Here is a 12,342-nt window from a genome sequence, read left to right on the forward strand (position 1 = left end):
CCACTCACGTGATCTTCAGCCCACATCTGAGCCCTATGAAACAGAGGAGTTAGCTCCTCATGGAACTCAACAGGAATCTTCTTAACACAGCCTTGGGCTCTTCTATCACGGGAACGCCTGAGAACAGCCACACTATAGGGAAAAAGGTCAACTGAGCATGAGCTCACTCCTGATGGGGAGCAGGAGAATTATGAAGGCATAGCATGGGTGCTGATGATTGCCCATCAGGAACCCCAATTGATGAAGTACTACTACATGAGCCTACCTGGCAAAATCTGCCATCCCTTCCTACTGAGACCCAGTGTCCACAGAGAGGCCCTGCTCAGTCCTGTGGCTGCCAAGTGCAAGCCTCCTGGCTCCTGACCACCTCCAGGCCAGTCCTTTCAGGTATGTGACCATGGTCACATTCTTCTGGGGGGCAGCCCTATTTTGGTCTAGTCCTCTTTGTTCAGTGCAGGATCCCTTTCCAGTGGGCCACCTCCATGTCCCCAGAAGTCCACAAGACTTCCAGTGGGCCTCATGTTCAGCTGGCAGTCCAATTTCTAGTTCATAGGAGCCCCCTCCTCCAGTAAACCTTGTGCTTTTCTCTCTCCACCCTGGTATCACTCCCCATGTTCCAAATCCTGACAGTCCTCAGGTATCTTGATGAAGAAATGTGGACAGATTTTAGGAATATTAAGTTCAAAGAGGTAAAGAGTTAGACCCAGAGTTCATTAGCAACTGAAGGCCAGTTTCATGTGATTGCTCACTTGCCACCATCAGAAGCTAAATCTACTTTGACCTCGCATAACCCACATCCCTTGTCACGTTGAGACTGTAGGACTCCACACTGATGGGTGCCTGGCCTCCCTGCTGGGATTCTAGTGTTAATCCATGCTCCTTGCAGAATTTACCTGCATTTTCTATTATCACATCTCAATACAAAGCAGTCCCAGTTTGCCAAGGTGTTTGCAAAGGTTTGGGAGGAAGGAGAGCGACATTACTATCTGATAGTTGTAATTTCTCTTCAGCCCACATAGTTCATTATGATGGAGACAAGTTTGACAGTCCCAGTAAATTTATTCATAGCCTAAGTGCAAAACTTTGCCACTCTCTAAGTTAAAGAGTAGGCTGGTATTTGTTTGCAGAAGACCCCTATTAGAATAACTACTATGGAAGGTGTATATTTGGAGAACCAGCATTTTAATAGAACCATGATAGTTTCAAACCATGGTATTTTAAATAGCCTTATGTTGTTGTTGTTATGTGCTGTGGAGTTGGTTCCGACTCATAGCAACCCTGTATAGGGTTTCCGAGGCTGTAAATCTTTATGGGAGCAGAAAGCCTCATCTTTCTCCCACGGAACAGCTGGTAGTTTCAAACCTTGCAGTTCACAGTCTGATTTGTAACCACTATGCTAGCAGAGTTAGTCACATGGAAGTTGGACTATGAATAAGGAGGACTGTAGAAAAAATCATGTATTTCAGCTGCGGCATTGGGGAAGAATATTCAAAATCCATGAATGCCAGAAGAACATACAAATCTTTTTCCGGAGAAGTACTGCCAGAATGCTTCTTAGAACCCAGGATGGCAAGACATCGTCTCATACTTTGGACATATTGTCAGGAGGGACCAGTCCCTGGAGATGGATATCATGCTTGGTAAAGTAGAGGGTCATCAAAGAAGAGGAAGACCCCCAACGAGATGGATTTGCTCAATGGCAGCAGCAATAGGCTCTAGCGTAACAACAATTGTGAGGTTGGTGGAGGACCGGTCAGTGTTGCTATGAGTCAGAACCAACTCGACAGCACCTAACAATACCAACAATGGCAGTTTCTATTGTTTTACTCCTGTGGGTCCCTCTATAATTATACTGTCTTTCATTCACTGACTTAACATTTGTAAAATAGATTTCCTCTGGACCAGATATCAGCACAGTTGTACCAGGATTAGAACTGCACCATGATGGTTCAGCTTTAACTGGTGGGCATGGAACAAAATGCAGGGTTCTAGTTGAAAACTGGAGTATAGGTGTGGTGCTGTAGGGTTATGCACTGGTCTGCAAGGTCAGTTTGAAACACAAGGCGGATTGTTCAAACTTACCAGCCACTCCTCAGAAACCCTCTACACGGTCCCTAAAGGAGGTCTGATAGTGTAGTGGTTATGAATCGGCCTGCTAATCTCACGGTCAGCAGTCCAAAACTATCAGCTGTCCCATGGGAGAAAGTTGAGGCTTTCTGCTGCGTTAAAGATTTACAGCCTCGGAAACCCTGTAGAGGGTCACTATGAGTCAGAACTGACTCCACGGTACATAACAACAACAACAACAATGAATCGGAACCAACTCCGAGGCGCTTAACAACAATTTGAAAGCTAGAAACACAAATGTGACACATTTTTAAATGTACTATTCCAGGATCCCCCTCATAGCCAACCCACAGGTCCTCAGGAAATGTGGAAGAACAAAGAAGGATGGGCAACTGGGCACCCTTGTATTACCTTCGCACACCTCTCCCAGGCTTGAAGGTGTCCAAAGTCATCTCACTGTAGCAACTCACATACTGCCCTCATGCTGAGGCTTCCAATAACCAGTTCCTGACACCCACTTTGACCTTCCATACCAAAAGTTCTCCTGTTGTGCAGTGCTATCAAATCGGTTTTGACTCATAGCAACTATATATAGAGTATGGTGCTGTAGGGTAAGCGCTAGACTGCAAAACACAAGGTCAGAAGTTAAAATCCACTATCTGCTCATCGGAAACTCTATTGTTGTTGTTATGTGCTGTAGCATCAATTCTGACCCATAGCGACCCTGTATAGGGTTTCCGAGGAGAAGCCAATGAGTTTGAACCGCCGACCTTGTGGTTTAAAGAGACCAGTGCAGTCCAGTGCATTACCCACAGCATCACACCAGGACTTTCCAAAATCTATAGAGGGTCACTATGAGTCAGAACTGACTCAACAGCATTTAATGACAACCAGAGTGGTTGGTGGGTTTGAGTTGCCTACCTTGCAGTTAGCAGTCTAGTATTAGCCTAAAGCACCACATCAAACAGCTATTCACATTCAATAGGATATAGGGCTTGCACGAGAGTATCATGATGTCAAAGGTCACCTCAGAACCCTCCCTGCAGCAACTCCACCTCCTTTAAGCCTGCAGAGGTTTGATGGAGGCCTTTGTTGATAAGCATAATGCCGATCACTTCAGTGATCACTGCCTAGGGAAGTCTAATTTTCTCCATGTTCCATGTGATTTTAGGGAGGCAAAACACTGGCTTCTGCCTCCCTAAGTGATTGACTGTCCCTGCTCATCTTCTAAGGCTAGTTGAGGTCCACTTTCTTCAGAAAGTCTCTCACCATCTCTCCAGCCTCATGGAGCCCTGCTCCATATGAACTCATAGCATGTAACATTACGCCCCAGTTGCATCTCATCTCCAGCAGAATGTTGGTTATGAGTAACTGCCTGATCACTCACTGATACACTGGTTTTTCAGATCTGTTCTATGTTCATTGCAGCTCAGAACTGAAAGGTCATGGTAATCAATAAGAGAAAGGCACAGTTTTTTGTGAGGCTAACATGTAAAGTTTTGCTCAAGGTAATACAGAAATGGCTACAATCATACACTGACAGAGAACTTCCAGAGAGGTTCAAGCTGGATTCAGAAGAGGCCGTGGAATGAGCGATATCATTGCTGATGTCCGATGGATCTTGACTGAAAGTAGAGAATATCAGAAAGATGTTTACCTGTGCTTTATTGACTATGGGAAGGCTTTCGATTGTGTGGATAATAACAAGCTATGGACAACATTGAGAAGTATGAGTATTCCTGAACACTTAATTGTACTTCTGAGAAATCTGTACCTGGACCAAGAAGCAGTTGTTCGAACAAAGCATGGGAACACTGAATTTTTTTAAATTGGGAAAGGTGTGTGACAAGGTTGTGTTCTTTCACCATACTTATGCAAGCTGTATGCTGAGCAAATAATCCAAGAAGCTGGATTCTATGAAGAAAAGCGTGGCATCAGGATTAGAGGAAGACTCATTAACAACCTGAGATATGCAGATGATACAACCTTGCTTGCTGAAAGTGAAGAGGACTTGAAACATTTACTGATGAAGATCAAGGAACACAGCCTTCAGTATGGATTGCATCTCAATGTCAAGAAAACAAAAATCCTCACCACTGGACCAATAAACAACATTCTTATCAACGGAGAAAAAAATTGAGGTTGTCAAGGACTTCATTCTTCCTGGATCAACTATCAACATTCGCGGAAGCAGCAGTCAAGAGATCAGACGACGTATTGCATTAGGCAAATCTGCTGCACAGGAACTTTTTAAAGTGTTGAAGAGCAAGGATGTCAGCTTGAGGACTAAGGTGTGCCTGACCCAAGCCATGGTATTTTCAATAGCCTCATATGGATGCAAAAGCTGGACAGTGAATAAGGAAGATCGTAGAAGAATTGATGCCTTTGAATTGTGGTGTGGGAGGAGAATACTGAAAGTGCCATGGACTGCCAAAAGAACCAATAGATCTGTTTTGGAAGAAGTGCAGCCAGAGTGCTCCTTGGAGGCCAGGATGGCTAAGCTTCATCTCTCATATTTGGACATATTGTCAGGAGAGAACAGTCGCTAGAGAAGGATGTCATGCTGGGTAAGATGGAGGGTCAGAGAAAAAGAGGAAGACCCCCAACGAGATGGATCAGCCAGGTGGGATCATAGATGGCATCATGTGGCAGCGGTAGTGAGGTTAGCCCAGGATCGGACATTGTTTCATTCTGCTGTGCAGGGGGTCGCTATGAGTCGGTTCCGACTTGATGGCACCTGACAACAACAACAACAACATGTACAAAAATAACCAATAGCAGAAAATGGTGGTGCGGTTCATGAGAAAGCAAAGCCAGGATGATGGAGTAGACATAACTGGTGGAAGAAGTGGATGAAGGGGTTGGTCAATACAACTTGATTTGTTTGATCCTATTCAACAAAAGAATGTGGCCTCAAGATGTTCTGAAGCCAACTCAGGTACACTGACCAAAAGTTCTGGAAGACAGAGAGCCATGTATTCTGTATTCTGACACATTACATGCTTGGGTCTCTTTGGACCTCAGATGTTATAAGTGATACAAATATAAAACATGTGTCTGAAACCAGCTCACCTCCTCTGCCTCAGTCCAGAGGGAGGGACTAACCCAGTGTTCATCCAGATGCCTAATGAAGTCACTGGCAAAACCTAGTGCCTCCTCTACTTGCTATATTTCATTATTAGAGGATGTGAACAATTGTAAATATGAGCTATGTAATTTAGATTGCCAAAGGAGATAGGGTCTCAATGTTCAGGTTGTCACATCAGGGTGATGACAGACACCAGCTCTAACAATTATTATATTTGGGTGTTGTAAAATCACTGGCACTATCCTGGAGAGGCGGGTCAACCATAAAATAGTTTCTGAAGAGCATAATGCAAAATGTGAATGCCTCAGATAGATAAAATTACCTTTAGACATTCTTTTGATTGAGACCAATAATAATAAACATGATGTGAGTTGACAGTCCTGTGGAGTAATACATCCCAGTGTTGTTTGTACAATGACTGTTAATGTTGTACAAAGTGATGCCATTCAACAAAAGAACCAACAGACTCTTCTGCTGCCGGCTTGTTCTTGTTGCTAGGTGCCATCAAGTAGGAACCGATTCATAGATATGAGAATGAAAAACTGCCTGATCCTGGACGAACCTCACAATAGTTGCTATGACTGAGCCTATCGCTGCTGCCACTGTGCCAATTCATCTCATTAGGGGGTCTTCCTCTTTTTCTCCAATTCCCCACTTTACCTAACATGATACCCATTTCCAGTGACTAGTACCTCCTAATAATATGTCCGAAGTATGAGAGACAAAGTCTGGCCATCCTGGGTTACAAGGAGCACTCTGGCTGCACTTCTTCCAACGCAGATGTGTGGTTTGTTTTTGTTTTGTTTGGTTTGGTTTGGCACTCCATGGTACTTTCAATATTATCCTCCAACACCAGAACTCAAATGCATTAATTCTTCTATGGTCTTCCGTATTCACTGTTCAACTTTTAGATGCGTATGAGTTTATTGAAAATACCATGGCAAGCATCAGGCTCACTTATTCCTCAAACTGAATCTTTACTCTTCAACACTTTAAAGAGGTCTTGTGCCTAATGCAATATGTCATTTGATTTCTTGACTGCTGCTTCCATGAGTGTTATTGGTTGATCTGAGCAAAAGGAAATCTCTGACAACTTCAATCTTTTCTCCATTGATATGGATGTTGTTTATTGGTCCAGTGGTGAGTATTTTTGTTTACTTTACATTGAGATTCAACCCATATCAACAGTTGTGGTCCTTGATCTTCATCAAGTAAGTATTTTAAGTCCTCTTTGCTTTCAGTAAGCAAAGTTGTATCATCTGCATATCTCAGGTTGTTAATGAGTCTTCCTCCAATCCTGATGCCATGTTTTTCTTTATATAATTCAGCTTCTTGGATTATTTGCTCAGCATACAGATTGAATAAGAATGGTGAAAGAATACAGCTATGGCACACACCTTTCCTAATTTTTTACCATTCAGTGTTCCCTTGTTCTGTTCGAACAACTGCCTTTTGGTCTATGTACAGGTTTTTCATGAGCACAGTTAAGTGTTCCAGAATACTCATTTTCACAATGTTGTCCATATCTTGTCATGATGCACATAATGGAAAGATTTTGCATAGTAAATAAAGCACAGGTAAATCTTTCTGGTATTCTCTGATTTCAGCCAAAATTCATCTGATGTCAGCAATGATGTCCTTCATATAGCATCCTCCTCTGAATCTGGCTTGAACTTCTGGAAGTCCTTTGTCAATGTATGAATGCAGATGTTTTTGTATTATCTTTAGTAAAACCTTACTTGCATGGGGTGTCAGTGATATTGTCCGATGATTTCCATATTCCATTGGGTTACCTCTTTGGAATTGGCACAAATATGGATCTCTTCTAGGTAGTTTTCTTCCAAATTTCTTGGCATAGACGAATGAGTGCCTCCAGTGCCTCCTCAGTTTGTTGAATTATTTCAATTTTTATTCCATCCATTCCCCATGCCTTGTTCTTTGCCAATGTCTTCAATGTACCTTGGACTTCTTCTTTCAGGCTCTTGATCATATGCTACCTCTTGAAATGATTCAACATTGACCATTTCTTTTTGATACTATGACTGTGTGTGTTCCTTTCATCTTCTTTTGATGCTTTCTGCATCATTCAATATTTTACCCATAGAATCCTGCAATTGAGGCTTTAATTTTTTCTTCAGTTCCCTCAGTTTGAGAAATGCTGAGCCTGTTATTCCCTCTTGGTTTTCATGATCCACACAAGGACTGATTTTGCAGAATTCTATCATGCGATCTCCAGCATCATTTCTATCACCAAGGCCATATTTTCCAACTACTGATCCTTCCTCTTTACTCCAAACCTTTGCATTCTAATCACCAGTAATGAGCAAATACATCTTGATTGCATGTTTGATTGATTTCAGATTGAAGAAGTTGGTAGAATTCTTTTATTTCATCCTCACTGACTTTAGTGGTTGGTGCATAAATTTGAATAATAGTGGTATTAATTGGGCTTCCCTGTAGGCGCATGGATATTATCCTATCACAGACAGCGTTGTACCTCATGACTGATCCAGATATGTTCTTTTTGACGATGAATGCAACACCATTCCTCTTCAATTTGTCATTCCTGGCATAGTAAACCATGTGTTTGCCAGATTCAAAATGGCCAATACCAGTGACTCTCAGCTCTCCAATGCCTAAAGAATTGATGTTTATACATTTCATTTCATTTTTGACAATTTCCAATTTTCCTAGATTCATACTTTGTACGTTCCATGTTATTGTTATTAATGGGTGTTTACAGCTGTTTCTCTTCATTTTGAGTTGTGCCCCATCAGCAAATGAAGGTCCCAAGGCTTTACTCACATGGGCTTTACCCCATTCACATCATCATGGTCAGCTCTACTTTGCAGAGGCAGCTCTTCCCCAGTTTAATTTTGAGTGCCTTCCAACCTGAGGGGTTCATTTTCCGGCACTATATCTGACAGTGTTTCTCTGCTATTCATAAGATTTTTAGTGACTACATATTCAGAAGTAGTTAGTCACTCCTTCTTCCTAGTCTGTCTTCATCTGGAAGCTCATCTTAAAGCTGTCCACCATGGGTGACCCTGCTGGTATTTAAAAGTACCCATGGCATAGCTTCCAGAATCACAGCAACTCACAAGCCACCAGAGTATGACAAACTATAGCCATTTGAAAGATACAAATCAAAACAATAATATCATCTCACACCAACATTAACAGTGAAGATCATAAAAGCAGAAACCAACAAATGCTGATGAGAATGTGGATAGTCTGTGATCCTCCTACATTGCTGGTGGGACTGTAAAATGATTCAGCCACTCTGGATAATGGTATGGCAATTCCTCAGAAAGTTGGAACTAGAAATACCTTATGACCTAGTAATCCATCTACTTGTGATAGATCCACAAGAAATACAAGCCAGGATACAAGTAGATATATGCATGCCAATATTCATTGCAGCACTCTTCAGAATAGCAAAAATTTAGAGACAGCCTAAGTGTCTGTCAATGGACAAATGAATAAACAATCTTTGCTACATGCACACAATGAAATACAATGCAAACTTGAAAAATAACTATCAATCTGTGAAGTAACATGGATGAACCTGGAAGATATTATTCTAAGTCAATCATAGAAGGGCAGATATTGTTTGGGATCATTATTGTAAAAGCTTAAGAAAAGCTTTATATACTGAAAAAAAATATTCTTTGATGATTACCACAGGTGGAAAGTAGGGGAAATGAATCAACTGTCTAGAGGGTAGATACTTGTTAGCTCGGGTGATGAGGATGGCATTATACAAGACCGAGATGTGCAGTGCACAAGAAAAGAAAGGGTTGCAGATGAATAATGAAGAGAAGGGAAAACTCAGGGAGGTATGCATGGCTAAATGTGATACAATTAAATAATGATATATACAGTGGAGCAAAAAAAGTGTCCTGTGAGTAGATATATGAATTGAATGAGTATGGGAGGCAGAGTGGAATATCTATATTTGTATATCCTACAAAGAGTTCTGAGGTGGCTCTGTGGGTTAATGAGCTGGACTGCAGTCAATTTGAACTGCAAGGTCAGAGATTGGAACTGACTCAATGGTACTTAACAACAACAACAACAACAATATCCCACAAATATATGAGTTTGAAAGAAAAAAGAAGAAACCTCCTTTGATGATTGCTAGAGGTGGTAGAGGAGGGAGCATAGTTCACTGACTAGAGGGTAGACACATGTTTACTCTGGTGATGGGGAGGGCAATATACAAGAAGTGGATGGGTAATATACAAAGAAGAGGAATGTTAGCAGACAAATGATGAAGATAGGTGAAGTCACAGGAAGGATGTCAAAGACATTCCCAAACTTTCTTTCCAGCATAGAGATTCAAAAGCAAATGGAAGAAATGAGGAGGCAAAAGAGCTGAACAGAAAATTTCAGATTTGCTCAACAAGACAAAGTCAAGTATTGTAACAAAATGTGCAAAGACTTGGAGTTAGAAAGCCAAAAGGGGAGAACATGTTCAGAAATACAGAAATCATTAGATAATATCATTGATATCACATGCAAGCAAAATATTGCTGAAGATAATTCAAAAACGACTCCAACAAGGCACAGTCAGAGGTTCAAGCTAGTTTCAGACAAGGACATGGAATGAAGGATATAATTACTGATGTCAGATAGAACTTGGCTGAAAATCAAGAATAACAGAAAGGTATCTGTTGGTGTTGTGTGTCATCGTGTCGGTTCTGACTTGTATAGGGTTTCAGAGGAGCTACTAATGAGCTTAAACTACTGACCTTGTAGGATCAAACCAACCTTGCAGTCCAGTTCATTAACCCAGAACGCCACACCAGGACTCCAGAAAGATATTTACCTGTGCCTTATTTACTATGCAAAGGGCTTTCAACTGTGTGGATCATGACAAGATACGGATACTATTGTGAAGAATGGGTATTCCAGAACACTTAATTATGCTCATAAGGAACCTGTACATACACCAAGAGGCAGTCATTTGAACAGGACAAGGGGACTCTTGTTGTTGTTGTTGTTAAGTGCCATCGAGTCGGTTCCGACCCATAGCGACCCTGTACAGGGTTTCCAAGGCTGTAAATCTTTACGGGAGCAGAACGCCTCATCTTTCTCCCGTGGAGCGGCTGGTAGTTTCGAACTGCTGTCCTTAAGGTTCGCAGCCCGATTCGTAACCACTACACTACCAGAGTTCCTTTAAGGGACTCTTACCAGGTTTAAAATCTGGAAAGTTGTGTGCCAGGGTTTTATCCATTCACCAGGTTTATTCAATCTGTATGCTGAAGGAATAATCTGAGAAGCTGAATGATATGAAGAGGAATGTGGCATCAGGATTGGAAGAGTCATTAACAATCTGTGATATGAAGATAATATAACCTTACTTCCTGACAGTGAAGAGGACTTAAAATACTGATGAAAATCAAAGACCACAGCCTTTGGTATGGGTTGCACCCTAATGTAAAAAAAGAAATATACTCATTATTGGGTTAATATAATATCTTGATAAATGGAGAAATGATTGAAGTTGTCAATCACTTCATTTTGCTCCAATCTACTATGAACACTCATGGATGCAGCAGTAAAAAAATCAAATAACTTATTGCACTAAGCAAATCTGCTGCACAAGACTATTTACAAAGTGTTCAAGAGCAAAGTTTTAGCACTAAGGGTCACTTTACCCAACTCATGATCTTTTCAGTAGTCTCTTGGAGTGGTGCTTTAAGATAAACACTGGGCAGCAAGGTTGGTTTGAACCCAAGGTCTGCACTTCTTGGAAACCCTATACAGGGTCACTGTAAATTGGAAATGACCCAGTGGCACTTAATGACATAACAACAACATATGAAGGTGACAGATGGATAATGAATGAGGAGGATTATAGAAGAAATTGTGCATTTCAGTTATGGTATTGGAGAAGAATATTCAAAGTACCATGGCAGCCAGAAGAACAAACAAATCTTTTACAGAAGAAGTGCTACAGAATGCTCCTTAGAAGCCAGGATGGCAAGAAGTGTTCCTCTCATACTTCATACAGAATATCAGGAGATACCAGTCCCTGGAGAAAGAGATGCAGAGAAAAAGAGAAAGACTCAATGAGAGGGACTGTCACATTGGCAGCACCAATTGGCTCAAGTGTAACAATGATTGTAATGATAGCACAGGACCAGGCAGTGTTTTGTTCTGTTGTGCATAGGGTCACCATGGGTCAGAACTGACTTGTGGAGAGTGTGGGACCCTCCTAGACTGTAAAATGGTGCAACCACTGTGACAAATGGTATGGCACTTTCTCAAAACATTGGATACAGAAATATCATATGATCCAGCAGTCTCTCTACTTGGTATATATCCTGAAGAAATAAGAGCCATGGAATGTGTTTCTATATGCACATTGTTGTTTATGCCAGCATTACTTACAGTAGCAAAATATGGAAACTTTCTGAATGACCATCAGCAGAAAAATGATTTAATAAGCTTTGGTGCATAAACACATTATGCAAAGTTGAAGAATAATGATTAATTTTCAAAACACCTCATAACATGAATGGATCTAGAAGAATAATTAATTAATCTAGAAGAAAATATTAAGCAGAAGAAATGGTAGAATTTTCTTCTGGCTTAAAAGGTATGTCTCTGAACTTGGAACCTGACGATGTTGGTGTTGTCATTTTTGGAAATGATAAGCTCATTAAGGAAACAGATATCGTGAAGAGCACAGGTGCCATTGTGGACTTCCCAGTTGGTGAAGAACTGCTGGGTCGTGTAGTAGATGCCCTTGGAAACGCCATTGATGGAAAGAGTCCAATTGGTTCTAAGACCCACAGGCGAGTAGTACTGAAAGCCCCTGGAATCATTCCTCAAATCTCTGTGCGTGAACCAATGCAAACAGCCATTAAGGCTGTGGATAGTTTGGTGATCGACAGACTGGCAGAACATCAATTGTTATTGTCACAATCATTAACCAGAAACGCTTCAATGAAGGAACAGATGAAAAGAAGAAGCTATACTGTATCTATGTGGCTATTGGTCAGAAGAGATCTACAGTTGCCCAGTTGGTGAAGAGACTTACAGATGCAGATGCCATGAAGTACACCATTGTGATTTCAGCTACTGCCTCTGATGCTGTCCCACTTCAGTACCTGGCTCCTAATTCTGCCTGTTCTATGGGAGAATATTTCAGGGATAATGGCAAGCATGCTTTGATC

General features: G+C 41.3%; 1 pseudogene; it reads left to right on the forward strand.

The window, feature by feature from the left end:
* The first annotated feature begins 203 nt into the window (after window positions 1–203).
* LOC102813254 overlaps window positions 204–12,342 on the forward strand; it is a 17,319-nt pseudogene continuing 5,180 nt past the window's right edge.

The sequence above is a fragment of the Chrysochloris asiatica genome, unplaced genomic scaffold, assembly GCF_000296735.1.
Source record: "Chrysochloris asiatica unplaced genomic scaffold, ChrAsi1.0 scaffold00039, whole genome shotgun sequence".
Classification (NCBI taxonomy): Eukaryota; Metazoa; Chordata; class Mammalia; order Afrosoricida; family Chrysochloridae; genus Chrysochloris; species Chrysochloris asiatica.